This window comes from Carlito syrichta, unplaced genomic scaffold, assembly GCF_000164805.1.
Source record: "Carlito syrichta isolate Samal-C Ts95f unplaced genomic scaffold, Tarsius_syrichta-2.0.1 Scaffold74866, whole genome shotgun sequence".
Classification (NCBI taxonomy): domain Eukaryota; kingdom Metazoa; phylum Chordata; class Mammalia; order Primates; family Tarsiidae; genus Carlito; species Carlito syrichta.
Genome location: NW_007018962.1, coordinates 26,628 through 45,670, shown reverse-complemented (window position 1 = coordinate 45,670; position 19,043 = coordinate 26,628). Strand labels below are relative to the sequence as shown.

The 19,043-nt window shown below is 37.4% G+C and overlaps 1 protein-coding gene across 1 annotated transcript in view; it reads right to left on the bottom strand.

Annotated features, from left to right (window-relative positions):
* Window positions 1–19,043, bottom strand: part of WDR41 (WD repeat domain 41) — a 48,204-nt gene that overhangs the window by 26,236 nt on the left and 2,925 nt on the right. Inside the window, exons 2-3 of the mRNA XM_008053556.2 lie at window positions 3,860–3,908; window positions 2,092–2,223 (exon numbers count right to left, since the gene is read on the bottom strand). The gene's annotated coding sequence lies outside the window, so the exon portion shown is untranslated. The remainder of the gene's footprint in view (window positions 1–2,091; window positions 2,224–3,859; window positions 3,909–19,043) is intronic.

The window sequence follows — 19,043 nt, the reverse complement described above, 5'->3', positions numbered from 1 at the left end:
CGCCGGAGCCCAGCAGGTCGAGGCTGCGGTGGCCGGGAGCAGCCACTGCACTCCAGTCTGGGCGACAGAGTGAGACTCCAACTCAAAAAAAAAAAAGAAAGGGATTGGCAGTAGCGGGACACTGCCAGGGTGGGGGTGGGGAGGGAAGTGGGGACCACTACATCAATAAGGGAATCTGATCTCAAACCAGGCGAAGTGGGGACCAAAGGGAGCCCCAAACTTTACCTGTACCACTTGTATACTTAATCCTGAATTGTACCCCACATCTTTAAAATAAAATAATTTTAAAAGAAAAGAAAAAGAATTTGTATAAAATAAACTGCCAATTGAGCAGCCTGGAATTTTCTTTTTCCTTCTTTTTTTAAACAAGAAAAGACATTCAGCAAATGAAATTACTCCATAGAATCATCTACAGGTAAAATTTATACTGATACTGTCCCAGATACTAACCTCTGTACTGTAATTTTAATAACTGCCTCAAAATAGTATTATAGTGTCTTAGGAATGGTCTAATAAAGAATTTTAAATTTCATTTTTGCCAAGGTTATACTGATACTTTTTTAAAAAAAGAGCTGAGCACGGTGGCTCACGCCTATAATCCCAGCCCTTTGGGAGATAGAGGCAAAAGGACTGCCTGAGCCCAGGATTTTGAGACCAGCCTGAGAAAATGGTGAGATTGCATCTCCCCAATAAATAAAAAAAATTAGCTGGGTGTGGTGGCACATGCCTATAATCCTAGCCACTCAGGAGACTGAGACAGTCAGATCACCTGAGCCCACCAGGTCGAGGTCATGGTGGCCAGCACTCCTGCCTGCACTCCTGCCTGGGCGACACAGTGAGACTTCGACTCCAAAACAAAAAAGAAAAAAAAAGCTTTATTTCATAAAATAGTATTTGCCTCTAAAGAGCAGCAGTAATAAAGCTACTCTGACCTAAACATCTGAGCGATTTTTTATGATTTTGTTTATGTTATATTGTAATCACACAAACACACACACACATATATATATTTAATACCAGTAGTATATATATAGTGTGTGTGTTTGTGTGACTCTCTCTCTCTCTCTCTCTCTCTCTAGAGAGAAACACCTACTCCTTTGAACTTACTATAAAACTTAACTTCACTAATGTTTGACACTGTTTAAACTTTCAGAACTTTCAGATAAGCATATACTTAAAGTTAATCTGATACTTTCTGGGGAAAAAAAGCAATGGAAGACTACAGTTACAGCACGTGGTTCTGGGCTTCACAAATTCAATTCTTCATACAGATACTAAAAGGTTGAATGTGTTTACAGTAACTATTTTATGAAGACCATGTTGTATAGTGGCTCAGAGCTCTGACTTTAGAGTCAGATTGCTTGCCAGTTCTGCCCTACACTAGCTGTGTGTGCTGGGGAAGGTATTTAACTCTCTATGCTTTTTTTCATTTATAACCAAGAATACCTATTTCAAAGAAATATTTTAAGGAGTAAATGGTTAATACATGTGCAGCACTTAACAATGCACACATAAGCACTTTACTACTACTGTTCCATCTTAACTTTTTACCTCCAAGTATGTGAAAAGGAAAAGTAATTTTACTTTTATAATATTGTTTTTAAACACTGAACAGTAATATTAAACACTAAGCAGATGGTAATTCACTTTTCTGTCAGACTCAGATGCTGGAAAGGTTTTTATGGTCTGGGACCACTTGGTTGCTATTGCTATACAATGATAAGGAAAAAAGTATGAATTTTTCTCCAGTACAACTCATTATGGCTTCCCTCATCTGAAAAGCAAATTGAGATAATAAATATTTTTAAGTCCACATTCTCCCATTTTCTGTTTTATACAACTTATAATAGTAACTCTGCAAAGAACAGCTTTAGTCATGGGATTTCCATCAATAACAAGCCTTAACCTCCTAAGTCTTACACATTTCAGATGCCTAATACTTTGAAGTGGTGTCTTATAAAGACTAGAACAGAATCTTTTTGCTAAAACAGGAATGCACAGATAAAACTCTAGTGGCAAAAGACTAATAACGTATGTAGTAGCTTCTTAGGCCACTGTAGCTATTTCCCTATCTTCCAGATTTAAGGATATAATAACTGTTTTATCAGCAGAGGCTGTCAAGATGAGTTGATTTTTCTCTTCACAGGATTCCAAAGAAGGAAATGTAATAATAGCTGTTATCTTTTGAGTGTGTCCACTGAGTTCCAAAAGTTTTTCTCCAGTCTGAAATACCAATAAAAATTTTAATAGGCTCATCCTTTGCAATTTAAATTATCATAAATGCTAACATTAAAAAGAATCACCATGTAGAATATACACATATATTCCATCTTAAATTACTTATTCAGAACTTATAATTTAACTGAAGCAATCAAATAGGATCTAAACAAGTGCTGAAACAATAACCACAAACAATTTCTAAAAATTACTAATTGTAAGCATATTTTTATAAGAAAATTAAAAAGACCATTCTTTCCTATAGTTTTAAACAATATAATTATATAAATTAACCATAAAAACATCAATAACTTAATCTGTAGGGAAAAAAATAGGGAATTCTCATTATCCAAGTATTGTTTATCTAAGTGTCTACAGTTACAAGGTTGTGGAAGAAAATAAAAGTTAGCATAACAACTATATATACACACACATATATATATAAAGTGGACACCAGCTCTATAAAAGGATGACAAATTAGTAAATATATATGTATATATAGATATACTAATGTGATAAATTAGTATATATTACTATTAGTAACATTACTAATTATTAGTAATATTAGTATTATTACTATTAGTATATTATACTATTATAGATTATATATGATATTATACTAATATTATATATAGTATATCAGTAATATTAGTATTAGTAATATTACTAGTTATTCATAATATTAGTGTTATTAGTAATACTATTAGTATTACTAATTATTAATATATATTAGTATATATGTATACTAATTTATCAACCTCTTATAGTGTCCACCTTATATATGTATATATGTGTATATATATGTGTATGTGTGTATATATATATATATTATATATACTAATTTATCAACCTCTTATAAAGTTAGTGTCCACTCTAACACCAACAGCTCTTCCCACCCATCCAAAGTCATCCTCCATCAGCCTCTCACTGATTTCCCGAGTAGTAAACTTGGGAATATAATGTCAATTGCAAATCTTTCCAAGAATACAGGATTTCATGAATATAGTGCAAGTAATGTTAAAAAAGCACTCACTATGTTGCCTAGGCTAGCCTCACTTTTATTTTAATCACAGTCCAAGTCAATGAAGAATGAGGCTATCATAGAATGAGACCAGATAACAATCCAAAATAACGGTGAGAGCAAGGTAAATGCTTCAAAAGAGAAGAATTGTGGAATAACAAATAATCAAGAAGAAAAGCCCTGGAGAAACTTGGTGAAACCTTAAATTTTTTTGGAAAAAGTGGCCTTTTGTTATATTATTATTAAAGTCAAACATAAGAAGAATGCTATATTATGCTATCATACAATGCTAAAAAAATGGTACCACTCACAAAAATCAACACTTGATTCATTTTGGAAGACAGTGCAATGGTTACTGATAACCTAAATTTTACTCAATGAATACAAAATTTTAATTTTCATAATTTGGCATCTGTTTTAATTTTAAAAACTTTACCTCTTCATTATGAAATATTGGTCCCCATTATAAATGGATTTATCCTAAGCAGCCCTTGTCAAGTATTAATTAGTTCCAATTAATGATATTGCCATGCAAATATATCCCCAGACAGCGTTTATGAATGAGCACTCAACTATATCATCATATCTTTATTCCATAATCCATATATAATCAATACACACCTGGGCATTCCACACAACTACAATTCCATCATCACCAGCAGATGCAAATCTGGTTAGAGAAAAAGGGTGAAGGAAAAAAAAAATCATTGGTGATATTTAATTGCTAAGATTAACTTAGAACTCTCAGACCTTATTAGTAGTCATTTACTAATATTAGTGAGGATTTAAGTTCTTCAAGCAAACTTAGCAAATATTTATAAAATACCTTTAGGTTGTACGCGAGGTACTAAGGATTCAGAGATAAGTAAGACTTTTACGGGATGACAAAAAATAAGCTGCCAGAAATGTAAACATGAGCACACACAGATGACCCTTCAAGTCTTTCCTTGCTTTAAAATTCTATGATTTTAAGAAATCTCTGACTTCAATGAAATGAAACCAAGCTGAGGAGCAGTCTCAGTGACAGGAAGTGATAATCCAAGGTGAAATGGAATCATGTCCATACATAAATTCATTCTTTCTATTATTTTTGCTGTAAAGATATTTTAGCCCTATTATTTAAAGCCAAGATCTCTCCTTTGCTCAGCTTGGCTCCTTAGTCTTTCCTCTTAAGTGCTGTGTTCTTGGTTTGGAAGGTTTCAAGTTTTTTCAGAGTTTCTGTTTTTGTTTTTTAGTGAAGATGCTTGAAATGGCAGAGGTAAAGGAAAGTTAGTTTCATGGCATGACAAGGAGCCATGACAGGCTCTGCCACAGTTTTCCTCTCCTTACCTCCCACTCTCTCCACATGAAAACAATTACCACATTCTACAGAGTAGAAAATACCCTGACACGAACACTATCTAGAGGAGCAAACTGTCAAACAAGAGTATTCACCATAGTGACTGCATTATAATAAAGTCAAGAAAGACTGTTCTCAAGCAATAACCCAACAATGGTGTACAATAGTCACACTGTAAGCATGCCAAATAATTTATTAATAATGTAGTACGCGAGTTTGTAAATGATTCTTAATGACTCAGAATCTTCAAAAGTATCCCCATAATATCACTTTCATTCACTTGAAATCAGGGTTGTTTGTCTTTTTTTTTTTTTTTTTTTTGAGTCAGGGTCTCACTCTGTCACCAGGCTGGAGCACAGTGGCGTGATCATGGCTTACAGCAGCCTTGACAGCCATGACCTCCTGGGCCCAGGCAATCCTTCTGTCTCAGCCTCCCAAGTAGCTGGGACTAGGCATGTACCACCACACCCAGTTAATTTTTAAAAATATTTTTGTAGAGACAAGCACTCACTATGTTGCCTAGGCTAGCCTCAAACTCCTGGGCTCAAGCAGTCCTCCTTCCTTGGCTTCCCAAAGTGCTGGGATTACAGGTACTAGACGTAGGTTACAACCTGGACGCAGGTTTTTTTGAATAGGAGAGAAAGAAAAGGTGTGATAGAGAGCCAACTGTGGGCCCCTTATAATTAACAACCATTATAAGAGATATTCCACTAACGGCTATAGCATTTAGAAAATATGTTGTACTTCCCCAAGACTGTTAGTGGTTTCACAAAATCTAAGTATAATTTGGGAATCTTCATTGAAGAAAACCTTGTTGATCAGGATTGGTGGCCCAGGTCTGTAATCCCAGTACTTTGGGAGGCTGAGGCAAGAGGATCTCTTGAGCTCAGGAGTTTAAGACCAGCCTGAACAACATAGCAAGATACCCTTTCTACAAAGAAATTTAAAAATTAGCCAGGCATGGTGGAACACACCTGTGTCCTCACTGCTTGAGAGGCTGAGGGGAGAGGATTGCTTGAACCCAGGAGTTCAAGGCTGCATGAGCTATGAGAGCACCACCGCACTCCAGCCTGGGTGACAGAGCAAGACCCTGTCTCAAAAACTAAAACAAACAAACAAACCAAAAACACTGGTCATACGTATATCATTGGGGGAAAAGTAAAGAACTGATGATACTCTTGGACACAGAAATCACTTTTCTATGAGAGCATCTGTTCTAGTGTATTTTACCTCCATATGAGATAAAATCTCACAGCTCATGTAACACTTTCCTTAACACTCCAGAGTTTCATGTTCAGATTTCTCATGCTCCAAGTCCCCTACATAACTGGTTTTTTCATAGGCTTGAACAATTCCCATACTCAGTTCCCATTTCAAAGCCCTTGAATTATATCTCCTACTGTTAGAGCTTATCCGGGAGGTGTGAAGTTGGGCAAATAGGGTCTGACTAAGTCTGTTAATGATTTTTTTAATAGAACTACCTCTTTAATGGAAAAAAACCTTTAAACCATCTTGGTTTACTAGCTAGAAACCATGCATTTAAAAATCCATGCCTGACGTATTTATTTCAAAATGTAGATATAAAAGATCTGGAGATTAAAAAGAAAATGATCATTTAAAAAATAAAAACATAACTTCCTATGCTTAATCATAAGCATTTTTTGAATCAGAATACTAAACAGTGCCTTAAGTATCAAAAATAGTTGCTGGGAGTAAATCTTCCATCGTTTATGTTTCTGGGCCTAATCAATTTTATTTGCACAGTGATGGTGGAGAGGGCAAGACTCAAGGTCTTAAGTTTTCTTTGGTATAAACATCAATTCATATTAATTCTTTAAAGTCTTATAATTGCTTTTCTCCCATTTAGAAAACTACAGGTTTAAAATACATATTTTTTCTAACCCTGAATTTTAACTTCTCATTATTGTTTTATCATGTTTGAATCTCATGAGTTCACAATGAGAGATGAATGGTTGCGAGTTTAGAAATGAGATACAGAGCATTTCACCTAAAACTTTAATTCAATCAGTAGTGAACAAAAGTTAAATCTAAACACTGCTCAAGAGTAATGCATGAAATCACAGTCAATTTTTTATTGCTCAGAAGTCAATTACCCATTTGATAGATTATTCGGGCATTCAATTCTTACATATAGTCTATTGCTGCCTTTTTATTTTATTGGTTTTTGCCATCTCTGTATTTATTGCTACCACCTCTAAAGAGAAAACATAAAGCCTTAACTGCAAACCTTAAGCTTTGGCTCCCTCCTCTCCCTAGAGAAGGTGAATCCCCTCTTTCTTTCTCCCCCCAATTTACTTTGTAAGTAAACTATATTTTCTAATCTAAAAAAAACTTGCAAACCACCATAACTTTGCTATATATTAGTATCTCTTATGAAAAAATTAATAAAGGGTTGAGATATCACTCACAAATTACAATGATCTATCTTACTGTGATGGCTAACCAGTTTATTTTAAACCAAATCCTAGTTCAGTCAGGCACACACTCTAGCCATCTCCAAATCAAAACTGAAAATTCAACCCAAGAATTCCTAACATATTGTAACTGTTGAAAAGAAGTAATGAACTATGCAAAGGAGTAATTAAAACATCAATAAGTCTAAATTAAATGGAAGGAAGAATACTGATTATATTGCCACAACATAACTTTTCATTTCTACCAGTGTTTAAAAACACTAATAGAATCCAAAGACTTAAGCTTAAAAATATTTTGAGAGAAATGCTTCCTTACTTATTAGCACAAAATATATTAGTGTGATTCTGTGCTAGGTGTTAGGGAAATGCCAAGACAAATTACATGTGGTTCTTATCTCGAGACCTTAAGACTTAGTATTGTTTAGAAATGTACTGCATTTCATCAAATCCAAGACCTCATCAATTATAAGACACTATTATTTTATGCACTATTAAGGAAAAAATACTGCCAATTATAACTGAAAGACACTATCAATTATATTACATGTCTACATTTAGAGATGTTAAAATAGGAAAAAAATATGCTTTTTAGAATCAGTGAAATATAATAAGTATCATATTTATCTTTATAATATGGCATTTCCTAGTTTAACGAATCTCTGATTATCTCTGACAGGTTTAAAGTGCTACAGAAATGCTTGTTGAATAATTAAATAAATAAATAAATAAGCAAACATTTAAGCGATACAAGAGCTCTGTGAAATACATTAATGGCATGAATGTAAACTCATCTTTTCCTTTTATCATTATTAATGTATTAATGCACTATCACAACAAAAATAAAAATTTGAAAATGTTAAGTCCGAAATTCCTTTATTTTTTTTTCATGTTCTTGTTTAATTCTTATGAATATACTTCAAGATTTCTTTTCTTTTCTATTCTTTTTTTGAGCCAGGGTCCCACTATGTTGCCCAGGCTGGAGTGCACTTGCACAATCATGGCTCACTGCAGCCTCAATCTCCTAGATTCAGATGATCCTTCTGTCTCATCCTCGACTGCAGGTGAGCAATACCATGTCTATTTTTTTTGTAGAGGTGAGTTCTTATTACGCTACCTGGGCTGGTCTCAAACTCCTGGGCTTAAGTGATTCTTCCACCTCAACCTCTCAAAGTGCCAGGATTACAGGCATGGGCCACCGTACCGGCCAAGATTTCTTAACTGGAAATCAAGTCTTTAAAAATACTCTTTGAGACTACATAAATGACTAAGCAAATATTATATGCATGAAAAACAAGTTCAACAAGGTGAAGCATGGTTTAATGAAGACCTATAGTATTTCTAGAATGTTCCATGCTTTCATCCCCTAATTAAAAGAATAAAATTTATTCATTCATTCAAGAAATATTTATTAAGCATTAACTACAGGCCAGCCACATTGGCTCACACCTGTAATCCCAGCACTCTGGTAGGCAGAAGCAAGAGGATTACCTCAGTTCAGGGGTTCAAGACTAGTCTGGACAATATGGCAAGACCTCGACTCTATAATAAATCAAAAAATTAGTCAGACATGGTGGTGCACGTCTGTAATCTCAGCTACTAGGGAGGGTGAGCAGCTAATTGGGAGGCTGAAGTGGAAGGCTCGCCTGAGCCTAGCAGGTTGGAGACTGCAGTAGTCTTGAGTGTGCCACTGCACTCCAGTCAAAGAGTGAGACTTTGACTCAGATAGATAGATAGATAGATAGATAGATAGATAGATAGATAGATAGATAGATAGATAGACAGACAGACAGACGAAAGCATTAACTATAAATTAAGCACTAAATATACATGTATATGCTAGATCCTGAGAATAAAGATGAATAAGATATGACTCTTGCTCTTCAAGAATCCACAGTCTAGCATCACCAAGTGATGCTATAGGGTCTAGATCATGAGTCCACCGAGAATTCTCACAACCATTTCAATGTATAGAAACCATTCCCTCTAAGCACTGCTTTTAACATCTCAGAGAAAGTGTTTTCTCATTCTTGCCAATTGTAGACTGAAAGTACAGCAAAGATTCATATAAAATAAAAGGTTTTTCACAAATAATTCCTATGTCCACTGGTCTAATGCTCATGTACTAGCTCTTACTAATATGAAGTCGTTTCAATTAAGTCAGAGGTCCTGAAAATTCAAACATAATCTTAAAAGGACAAAGGACACAATAAAAGTATAGCTCATAAACAGGAACATAAATCTTCCTGTATTCAATATCTCCATTGCCATAAGGCACTGAAAAAGTCAAAACAGAACATTATTAGGGTGGTACAGAAAGTTCCTATGGTTAACTAACTTCCCACCAATCCGCAAGTATCTTCAAATGCATAAAGCTAAAAATACTATATTTTTTATAATAAAGTTGAAAAGGTATTACAATGCCACAAATCATACAAAACTGAAAAATAACACAATTCTCATTTACAATAGATTTTTGTTTGTATGTTAGAACTACCTGAAGAAAATTAGAGAAATATGCAGATAAAGACTTATGGGAGAAGTTGAAGAGTACTTCAAAGCATTCCCAGGAGCCACAGATATCAATGCCACTGATTCTTTCATTAGATCTACTTAAATATTATTTTTTTTCCTTGATTAACACAACTCTAACATCTATAAGTCTAAGGTTCTTTTTTAACTCACAGAAAGAGTGAAGATGTCATAGCTCCCATGGTCATTTGTAAAGATAAAATCTTTGGTAAATTCTTCCCTTCCCCAAATCACAAATAGAAAGCTGAACTACACATCAAGATTACAGTATAAGCATACTAAAAATACCCCTGTTGCTTCTATTGGGGGAACCCTCCATTACCTCGAGCTCAAGTTTTCTTGAAGGCGCTTCCTTGGTCTCTTTTTGTCCCACCCACAAGAGGAGTGAGAGGGAACTGAGTATGCCGAGGTCATACTCTCGTGGGTTTTTTGTGAGGATTTGTCTCTACATAGGGAGGGGCGTTCTGGTCTGCTTTCACTTTTGAGGTAAACCTGAATCTGAGTGTCACCAGCCATCCAGTGAAGAAGCCTACCTAATGCAGGGTGACATAAAAGGAAACCCTCTGTGGTTGTGTATCGAAGATACATCCTTTAACTCGGTTTTTGCTGTTATGACTTTATGAAGTTGATATGTGTATGTCCATCTGTGTGATTTCTGCATCTGTTCTCAATAAATTCTGTTCTCAAAAGGAAACGGGTGCTTCTCCATTGAACACTTACAATGCGAATAATATTTAATAAAGCATTTTATTTCATCTTGAGGCAAAAAATACCTTTTAAATAGGCATTTTAATTCCCTCTATATCAAATATATATAGTTTTTTGAACTTTTCATTATGTAGACTTCAAATATATGCAAAAGTGGAGAGAAGAGTGTAATACAGAGCCCCATGTGGTCATCACCTATCTCCAATAGTATCAACTCATGGCCACACTGTTTTATCTATAACCCAACCAATCCCCTCTCTGAAGATTATTCTGAAGCATCCCTGTATTTCATTTCATCAGTAAATATTTCAGTGTGCATCTCTAAGGACTCTTTTACATCAAACCTAAAGTTAACATTTACTTTCTGTTATCACTTATGCAATCATGATCAAATTTCCCTGATTGTCTCATAATTTTTTTTAAGTTATTGGAAGCAGGAACGAAATAAGGGCCATACACTGAAATTGGCTGATATACACTCTAACATCTCTTTTGTCTATTGATTTATTCTACATCTGCTTTTTCCTTGCAATTTATTTGAGGAAGAAAGTCACCGGTCTAGTAGAGTTCTCACAGACTGGATTTTGATGCCTGCTTCCATGTGTCGTCATTTAACATGCACTCCTGTCCCCTGTATTTAGTAAATTGATCGTTAAATCTAGAGACTTACTCAGATTCAAATTTAACTTTTTGGTAAAACCACCTCACAGGCAGTTTGTATACTCCATCAGGAAACATCATCTCTAGCAGTCTTGTGTATGTGATGTTAACAGTGATCGATAATAATTACCTAAGTTCATTATTTCATTTGAAGTGGTTCAGAGTAAACCCCAAAATATGCTGCTCTGACATAAGGATTATTTCCAGCTGAAGGCAACTAAGGAACAGCAGACACAGAATGAACTCTCTGCCCTCCCTATCTACCTAATAACAAAATACAAATCACCCTTGTGAAAGTGTCTCCTTCCAGTACCAGGAAGGAGATAACATTTCTGGTACTGGAAGATGAGACACACCAATAAAGAGTGTGTACAAACAATCCCTACCAACTATCCTTTATCTACCACTAGTTTCCCCCATGTCTTTGCCTTCTCCTAATGTTCCACCCCAAGAAATTCAAAGTCCTTTTCCTTTGTCTTGTAACTTCTCAACACATTTATTATTTCATTAAGATGCTATATAACATTTAACCACTGCTTTGAGTCACTCATCATTGAATATTCCAGTATGTGTGTAATGCACATGTTAATATACTGGTTTTTTCTCTTGTTAATCTATCTTTTTTCAGTCTAACTTGCGGGGGGGGGGGGAGCATTTTTTCCCTCCTCTACACATTCCAATTCTGTCATTCTTCCTAGCATAAATTCTTCTATAAAGAAAAATTTCTTCTCATCAATTGCTGATCCCAAGACACCATTTATATAAGAGAGTAGAGATCTTGACTTTGCCACTTTATTTACCAATTTTCAAAATAATGAGTTCTCCAAAGCTAACAGTGAGTTCTCCTTTCAAAGCATCATTATGAATGCATGGATTTAAACATAGGTGACATGTTGCCATCCACTGCAGCTATTTCCTTATCCATGCTCAAATTATCAGATGGATTTTTAAAGTTACATTTTAAAGATGTTCAAGGTGATAATTTTCAAATGCTTAGTAAGAGTATTCTGTAGCTGAGGGAGCCTGATTTTACCTAGAAATTACAGAATTTTACTGCTAAGCTGACAGAATTTGAAAATGAAATGCTATATACCTACTGTCCTTATCCCAAAATTTGATTATATGCTGCTGCAGAAAGCAGCAATTACTTTTCCACTCACTTCTGCCATCCTTCCCAGCCTTACAATACCTTATCCAACTAAGTAAAATTCAGCTACATGTGTCCAAAGTATGAGCCAAAAGACAAAATTATTAGGAACAAGAAAAAGGAGAAGAGAAAGCATAGCACCTGCCATAACGCCATACTTGACTCAAAGCACCACCCAAAAGCAACGGACACTAAATAAATATTGTCACCACAGAGTCATTTAAGGTCTTGGAAATAGATATGTTTCTTTGGTAATATATTTTAGTAAAATTGATTACAATAAATCAAGCTGTCTAAAGTCAATGTGACACTGTATGTACACACTTCAAAAAACTGCCAGATCTATAGTCTGTTTTTAGTACTATAGCTGCTGATAAAAAGGGTTATGCTCATACTCATTTCTAAGTACAAGTACCTTCACAGCTCTGAAAACTATATTAATTTTCTCAAGTCATCAAAGAACTATTAACCAATGGCATACTTGCATTTTCATAAAAGGCTGACCTAAGGCATGGCTGATATAAATATAATATAAAAAATAAATATAATAAAACAGTCCAACTTACAACTACAGAAGTGTGGCAGATACAAAAATGTGCCTTCCAGACCAGACCCTCTTTCAAGAGAGGACTAGCTGCCCAGTTGTGAGGAATGCATCTACCTGACTGCCTCCAGCTGTTGATTGTAGGGTCCATTTCAGCCCACAAGCCCAAGTCACACCAGCTGATCTGGCCCCAGTCACTGAGATTTAAGCAAGATAGTAGAAGCTAGGGACACATTCTTCTCAGATGATCCTCAGCAAGTGGCTAAGCAAAGCAGGGGTACAAAACCCTAGACATTTGTGTCCAGTGCAGAGCTCCCCTAAAAGCCACCCTTCCTCCAGCGCTAGCCCATGGTCACATCAGCATCAGAATCTGGGACAGTCCTGCTTCTCCCTCTCATCAGCACTCCTCACTGGTAAACCTTCTGCACGCTTCAGGGAAGAAGTGCCTGCTTCCTGGGGACTCAGGTGTTAGCCGGATCTAAACCATCCTGACTATAGATCTCTGTTCTCTGGGTGTTAGCATGTGAGAAAGAATATCCCGAACTTAAGAATATTTTCTTGAAGGATGAGCATATAGGGTTTTTTTAGTGGATTAACAACTATATTGAGATTGTTTACTTTCTGGTGAATATACAGCTTCACCAACCATCCTAGAGGTACGTTTTGTTCTCTTAGCACTTCATGGGTCATCTGATTCTTTTCCAGTCATGATCACCATCCTACATAACCTTGTCTGTTTCCTGGAGGAGCAAGGAATGGTCAAATGAGCAAAAAAGAAAACTATTCTTAAAATGTGCTATGAACTCAGTTTAGTTTAATGTGTCAAATGCTAGAGTATTACATGCAATTTTAGCACAGACCATTTTTTAGAAGACTCTTGCTGAGGCTTAGCCTTCTTTAGTGATCTCCCAATCAATATGACCCTCACTTCATGTTCAAAAAAGACTAAAGAAAAGAAAAGGCAGCTGTCTGTTAGGTTATACAGGATTTATTTGGTATCTTCAAAAACCAATCTGAGAAAATTTTCCACTCACTGATTTTAGCTGAGCCACCAAGAAAACAAGAAAATCCTTCTGCAAAATTTTCAATAAGATGATATTATCTAAAGACCTGAAGCGTGAAACCTGGATTATAACAGTTGACCAAAAAACAGAATGTAATGCTCACAAAAACTAAATAAAAAACATAAAAAGTATAACAATATATACTTTATTTGAAAACTGAAATATGTTTCTATAATTTGACAATGCATAAATAGTGTACATATGTAACAGTAAAGATAATCCCAAACTATTAAGGGTAAAATCACTGAGCTCTTAATTCTTTTCATCATAAATATTTATACAGTTTGTAGACTGTCCTATGTCCTTCTTAACAAGAATGACTCTACCAGTTCTTATTTTTTTAGTACACTACAGAATTAAATTTTTTAAAACAAAACACAGATTGAAAGTTCTACAGGGCTTTAACTAATGAAAAAATTTCATATCTAATTGTATGTAAATTTTGATATAGTAATGCCTTAAGTTCAAATAATTAAATGTGATACTTGAAGTCATATCATCACTTTATGCAAAAGCCAAAAAAGCAGTCTTCTTCATCTAAAGACATTTAGATTCATTGGGGTAGACGGCCAACTGGCCACAAATTAGTCCCCCTCCTTGTACCCACCATTTACAACAGGATTTAGTTGCTTCTCCCATCAAGAGGAAGATGTATTTACCCACTCACTAAATTTGTACCAGCTCCCGACTTGCTTTGGCGATGAAATGGCAGCAAATATGATGTAAGCAGAGACTTGAGAAGTCTCTTACTTTGGGGTCTGCTGTCCACTGCTATCAGAGCTTCATGACGACTATGTGAATAAGCACCCGAGAAACCACACGGAGGTAGGCCAACTGGGACTATCAGGAACCAGCCAGCCCCAGCCCACCTACCAGTTGACTGCAGAGACAAGGTGTACCCAGCCAAGGTCAGTTGATCCTGGTGCAGATGAAGACTCACCCAGCTGAGTCTTGCCCTGGTTGCCCTCTTGCAGAATAAGGAGCTAAACAGATGTGACTGTATGAAGCCACTAAGTTTGGAGTAATATTTGATAGAGCAATAGATAACTGATATACTCATGTATAATCTGTTTACTGTTTACAGAATATTTACTATATCATTAAACAACTAAGGTATACATAAGTACCACCACGAGGAAAATATAATAAAGTATCTGTCAGCAACTGTACAATGACCATTATTCTATAAGCTACCTCTTCTAAAAGATTCTTCTTCTAACAATGGAATAAGAATAGCCAAAGCTGGACATGGTGGCTCATGCTTGTAATCCCATCACTTGGAAAGGAGTTTGGGACCAGACTGGACAATGTAGCAAGACCTCATCTTTAAAACTAAAAATAAAAAATTAGCCAGGCATGGTGATGCACACCTGTGGTCCCAGCTACTTGGGAGGCTGAGACAGAAGGATTGCTTCAACCTAGGAGATTGAGGCTGCAGTAAGCTATGATTGTACCACTGCACTCCAGCTTGGGTGACAAAGTGAGACTCAGAACCACCCTCCCAAAGAAAAAAGAAAGAAAGGAAATTTTAAAAGGACAGATAGTAATGAACATAGAGTCTTAATAATCTATATAAAAATTTAAAGATCACAACCTGAAAGCATACTGTATATTATTTATTATTCAACTTTCCTAGACAAGATGATTTTTAGGATTCCTTAGCACCCTAAATAGTAAGGATTAGCATATAAGAAATTATCTGGATTTTCTTTAACCTAGCAACTTACTATGGTAAAAATATGGTATAAGAAAACTTTAGCTATTCCAAATTCTGCCTTTCCAGAAATGCTTATTTTCCCACAAAATGGCCACTTAAATAAATAATGGAGTATATCTCTCAGAACATAGCAATAATGAATATTGCCCAAAAAAGGTTGAAGATTATTATACTATAGTCTAACATGACAGGATTTGGTTGGCTTGCATCACAACAGGAAAATGGTGCTGACTGGCTAGTAATAGATGTAAGAGGCAAATCTTTTCAAGCAAAAGTTTAGAAGTATGGTGTTGTACAATAATTTTGTCCCTGTAAGGGAATCTCTGAACCCTTGGAATTTCCCAAGTGACAGGAATGTCTTCAGTATTCACAAGGGTCCCTCAGACCACACCCTAATCTATGCTAACTGGGACACCTAGATCATTCAGGATGGGGGCTGGCCAAGCTGGAAGATGAACCATGTGATTAGAAGGTTTGGGCTTTGAACTCTATCACGCATCAGCCCGACCTCCCAACCCAGAATAGGGATTTGGAAGTCTGAAGATTCAGTTTAACTGTGAGGCCAATAATTCAAACAATCATGGCAATGTCATGTAACCCTAAAACAAAAACTCTGGACATGCAAAGTCTGAGTATCTTCCTCACCGGTGATATACACTGAGGTGCTGAAAAGGCAAGTCCCGTGTATTTGGGATCCCCCTTGACCTCACCCTATACATCTCTTCATGACTGGTCCTGATCTGTACTCTCTATCATAAAACTGTAATCATAAGACCATTGCCTCCCTGAGTTCTGTGAGTCACTCTAGTTAATTCTCAAAAGCTGAGGCAGCAATGGGCACTTAGAGCCAGCTAGTCAGAAGCACAGGCGGCCTGCGAACCCAGCAGACTGCAACTGATGTCCCAGGTGAGGGGAGTGTTGTGTGGGACTGCGCCCTTCACCTGTGGAACTCAACCTAATTCCAGGCAGTGTCAGAACTGCACTGCACATGATAAAAGCAACTAAATACCAAAGACATTTAAAAAGCAGAGAAAAGATGAGGTTAACAGACAGCAGGAGTTATAGTCAGAGCTAGGAATAATCACAGCAGCAGTCACCCATGGAGTAAAGAATGAAAAGAAAAGACAGTGGCAAAGGCAAAAGAGAAAATTAGAGACGACAGTGGAAGAACTGGTAGAGCTCATGAGAGTGGGGCTGGAGTTAGGAAGGCAGGCAGTGTGTACACTCAGTCATCTAGGGAGGTGTTCGTTCACTTAAGTACTACCTATTAACAACCTGTTGTGTGTAAGGCACTGTGCTAAGCAATCAGCATAATGGGGCAAGCAAGAAAAATATAGTCTCATCCTCACAATGCTTACATTCTAGAGGGGAAGAAAATATTAAATAGTCACATCGTTAATTATGTAATTGTTATGGTGATACATGCTACAAAGGAGAAATATACAGCTAAATGAGGGCTCAGTAAACAAATATACAGATCAGTAATAATCTGTAATCCTAAAACCTGCACACCTTCATCTCTATTTGCAAATACACCGTGGATGCCTAAAGAAATGTATATACATTTTGGGAGGTTGGGAAGATGGCAGCCGGCCAGTGGAATTATGCAAGCCCCCGAGTGAGTGAGTGGACGGAAAATTTTGTGTACGTTCTGATGAGCAAGTGGGCGTGTGAGAGGCTGACTGAGCGAGAGCTATGGAGCTAGCAGCCAGGGCACTCCTGGTGCAGTGGTGGTGCCACAGCTACTGGGCTTGGACCCTAGCGACTGGCGGGATGCAGAAGCTGAGCACCATTTTCTTTTTTTTTCTAAAACCAACAAACCCTCCCTGGGAAGAAAATGCTGGGAGAGACTGTCTAAGTGGGGGCTTGTGAGCAAGTGGCCAGGCCCTTGGAGCAACAGCTGGTGCTGCAGCTTCTCTGCCTCGCCCCTGGCTCTTCCCAGGTTGCAGAAGCCGAGCGCCATTATTTTTTTTTAAACGGACAAAAGTTTTTCTGCGAAAAAGCGGGAGAGAAACCATCACCACCAGCTCTCCCTCACCATTGCAGCAGAAAGACTGCCACCTCCTGGCTTTGCCTCACCACTTCAGCCGCTGGCAGGGCACCAGCAGTAGTGGCTGCGGAGGGAGTCCAGAGGCAAAGTCCCACGAAAGAGGACAAGAGAGGCACCTTCCACCATCTTGAAGGTGGGGCGCTAAAGTGCTCCGACTTGCTCACCACAGAGCAACAGACCCAATCTCTGTGACTGGCAGATCAACTACTCAGGGACTGATCGTGACCCAGAGGGAATACCCTGAAAGCACAGACTTCGGAGGGACCTGATGAGTGCTGATTTCCAGGCGCCCCACCCTCTACCCTGATCCAGCCACCGGACAAAGGGTGTAGCGAGAAAAGGAGGAGGAAGAACTCCAAAGAGATCAGTGGTGAGTCTGGGGCTGACCCAAACTTCGTCCTCCGCAGCAATCCTCTGAACATCAGACCCACACAGCTGGGCCACAACTGAGAGGGACAAATCCAGGCGGAGCCTGGACATCAGTCGCAGTAGGAGAACTCCATTCCAGGACAAGCCTGGCTGGGGCACCCCCCATGAGTACATACCTGGGGAAGAGACAACCCCACACCTCCCTACCAAAGGAGATCTCCCTGACCATATGAGAGTGGGAGTGGAAGACTGCAGCCCCACCCACCTCCGCTGCCCCTCCTCCTTCCCTGCTCAGACACTGAATTTTAACCCTGAATTTTAACTTCTCATTATTGTTTTTGATGATCTAAATGAAATGGAGGACTTGCTGACATCACACAACCTCCCCAGGTTGAAACAAGAAGACACTGAGACACTAAATAGACCAATAACATCCAGGAAATCGACTCTGTCATACGAAAACTACCTACAAAAAAAAACCCCGGACCAGATGGCTTTCTAGCAGAATACTACAAAACATACAAGGACGGGCTGACACCAATCATATTGAAAATATTCCAGGCAATTGAGAAAGATGGAATTCTCCCCCAAATCATTTTACAAAGCTAATATCATACTGATACTCAAACCGGGTAAAGATCCAACAAAAAAAGAGAACTACAGGCCAATATCCCTTATGAACATAGATGTAAAAACCCTCAACAAGATTCTAGCAAATCAGATCCAAAAACCCATCTCAAAAATCATCCACCATGACCAAGTAGGCTTCACCCCTGGGATGCAGGGCTGGCTCAACATCCACAAGTCCATAAAATTAATTAAATACATCAACAGCTGTAAAAACAAGAACCACATGATTATATCATTACACGCAGAAAAAGCTTTTGATAAAATCCAGCATCCCTTCTTGATAAAAACCCTCAGACACCTAGGTATAGAAGAAACATACCTCAAAATAGTAAGTGCCATCTACTATAAATCTACAGCTAACATATTGCTAAATAGACAGAAACTGGAAACATTTCTCCTGAAAACTGGAACAAGACAAGGCTGCCCACTCTCACACCTTTTGTTCAACATTGTGTCAGAAGTCCTAGCTTGGGCAATTAGACAAGAGAAGGAAATCAGGGGAATCCAAATAGGAAAAGAGGAAGTCACGTTATCCCTCCTTGCTGATGGTATGATCCTATATCTTGAAAATCCAAGAGAATCTGTCAAAAACCTGTTTGCACTGATAAAGGAC